This window comes from Schistocerca americana, chromosome 6, assembly GCF_021461395.2.
Source record: "Schistocerca americana isolate TAMUIC-IGC-003095 chromosome 6, iqSchAmer2.1, whole genome shotgun sequence".
Taxonomy (NCBI): Eukaryota; Metazoa; Arthropoda; class Insecta; order Orthoptera; family Acrididae; genus Schistocerca; species Schistocerca americana.
Genome location: NC_060124.1, coordinates 52,493,291 through 52,496,399, shown reverse-complemented (window position 1 = coordinate 52,496,399; position 3,109 = coordinate 52,493,291).

Below are 3,109 nucleotides of genomic sequence, written 5' to 3'. Positions count from 1 at the left end.
AGGCAAGGAATCAATTAAAGAGTTTGCTAGGTCATGGATTTCACGTTTGTCACATTTGGCGGAAAAGCTAAAACCAGAAATGATTATACTAGGTCTTGAAGCCAAACTGCCATGGTATTGGCAAACTAGAATTATATCAGCCCCTAGAGACAATCTGGATCGTTTCATTGAGTATTTGGAACGTGTAGAACGTGTTGCTGCCAATGAGGAGCTAGCACGTAATAACAGAAATGCCAATAACAATAATAGTAACTTTAGGAACGAGCAAAATGGCAATGTAAACATCAGAACAGTAGGTGTTCGCCATCCTAAGAGAAGTAGGAATTGGGGAAATAATTATCAGAACCAACAATGGCGTCCAAGGGATAATAATTTTGTTCCAAACAGAAATATGCATGTAAACAACAGTACGGAAAGTAAGGCTATGCCAGCTAACTATAATGAAACTAAAGGAAACAGTAGTATGCCGAGGCAGGAAAACTAGTTCCCGTCTATGAGGACACTGGCGCTCACCAGGCGGTTACTTTTCCTATGCCAGTAGTTAAGGAAATGGGTAAGACAGATCAGAATACTCAAACTGAACAGGTGGATGAAGTGTCGGTAGCATCTAAGGATACAACAGAAATATTAGATCACTCACAGTATTTGATAGATACCGTGTTAGAGACGCTTTCTAAGTGGGAAGAGAAAGAGAAGGCGCAGCAGTGTAACGATAGGGACGAGCTACAAAATACTGAATTGACAGGTGAAGAAGCAGAAGAAATTCATGCTTATATTTACAATGAGGATGATGTGCTCTTATCTAAAGTGCCTGTTCAGGATGTTGATAATGTACTAATAGATTTAGGACAGGAGATAAGTGAGAATGTAGAGGGTAGGCTGTTGAGGGTCGATGAACCCAGTAGCTGTGACCAGTTGTCACTTGAGAAGGAAACCGACGATAATGGTGAAAGTGGTTTAGCTGTAACTAATGTTATGCCCGGTCTGGAGGCGCAGAATAGCTCGGCCTACAGTAATTTGGGTCATGTTCAGCAAACTAAACGTAATGAAATCGTGCGGTGTTTTGATTTAAAATTAATAGACCGACTGGAAAAAGCAGCTGAGAATGTAATTCAGGAAACCCCTACACACTGTGACCTAAATGTAATGAAGACAGCTGTCGATCACTTTAGTTGGAGACAAATCCAAAAGGAACTACTAGATGAATTTGAGGAACCACCTGTACAACCTAGAATAAGCCACCCTATAATAATAGTGAATATGTTGGGTATCAATGTACGTTGTCTCTTAGACAGTGGAAGTGAGGTGAGTGCAATATCTCAGTCCTTCTTTGATGCATTACCTGGTAAAGACAAGCTTACAGTAATGAGGGCATCAGGACTAAGAATAATTGGTGCTACTGGCAAGGTGTCAAAAACGGTAAGGGAAGAAGCTTTACTGCCCTTTAACATTAATGGTAATTTAATTGATCATCCATGTTTAATTGTAAACAATCTCAGTATTGAGGTTTTAATTGGCATAGATTTCTTGTCAAAATATCAGAGTGTTGTTGACTTTGAAAGAAGCCAGTTAAAAATGGTTTTGCCAATAACCGGAGTAATTATAGTACCTTTTAGTGATAAACATGTAGTAACTGATCATGAAACTTGGGAGCTGCCTATACGAGTTCTGAAAAATAGGAGGTATTGGGGCGAATGTGTTAATCTTAGTAACAGTAAGCTAAAAACAGAAGAAGAAGAAGCAATTATTGTGGACAAAATAGAAACTAAATTGCAGGAAATCGATAAGATTTCAGACAATCAAAAGGAAGAACTGAGACAGGTTCTAAAAAGGCATCATAAAGTATTTTCAGATCGACGTGGCGTGGTCAAAGGTTATGAATGAATGCTGTAGGGAGGAGGTTGTTCTGTAACCTCTACACAGTGTGGCAGCTGTGCAGTCCCAGCTGTGTGAGATCTTCTTTCCTTTTCAGGTCTCACTCACTCTTCATCTTTTCTATCCACCTAAAATTTCTAACTCTTCTTTACAGCATTAAACCAATGAATGCTGTAGGGAGGAGGTTGTTCTGTAACCTCTACACAGTGTGGCAGCTGTGCAGTCCCAGCTGTGTGAGATCTTCTTTCCATTTCAGGTCTCACTCATTCTTCCTCTTTCCTGTCCTCAAAAATTTCGACTTTTTCTTTCCAAATACTAAAATTTTCCGTTATGACTATCAAGCCAGCATTAAGCTAATGAATGCTGTAGGTAGGAGGTTGTTCTGTAACCTCTACACAGTGTGGCAGCTGTGCAGTCCCAGCTGTGTGAGATCTTCTTTCCATTTCAGGTCTCACTCATTCTTCATCTTTCCTATCCACAAAAATTTCGACCTCTTCTTTCCAGACATGAAAATTTTCTGTCATGTCTATCAAGCCATGAGTTATGTAACCATTCTATCTACCGATTAGTGAAGAAAAATACCTAATGTGACAAACCTAATAGTGACAAACAATAGAGAAGTATGACGTAATTAAGATATAAAATGTATTTGAGTAACAAGTATATATAGAACCCAGGTAATATAGTAACTACAAAGTGTTGTTTTATTGGAAATGGTCCACCAACAGTAATTTAAAAAGAAATATGAATTCATGTACAAGCAGGATCTGAAGTGGTAGTGAAACCTAGTGTATGCTGTAGAGCTAACTAATTAATAGTAAGAAAGAGATTGCTTAGTGTTATGAAAATTATGCAGATAAGTTGTAAGAATGAACTCACCTGGTGTAGCAAGGAAAGGCAGTGTAATAGAATTGAGCAGTGTTTGTGGTTGAGACATGAAGGACACGTCCCTGAAGTATTTATAAGGTTGGAGCTGGCCATTATTTTTAGTGTAGTGTGTGACAGGATACACCTACACGTATGGAGGTTATCAGTTGGAGGCGTGAATGCGACCATAGGTACCCTTATGTTAGATGAGACAAAGCAGCTCATGGTGTCCTATAGGTTTAAGGAATTTAGCATTACGTTCGTCCATAATTACTTGATGCAGTTTAGTGGTAGGTCTGAGAGAGACTACCTGAGGTTTCAGCGTCCGATCTAGTGGAAATGGATTGCCACGTGAGCAAACTAATCA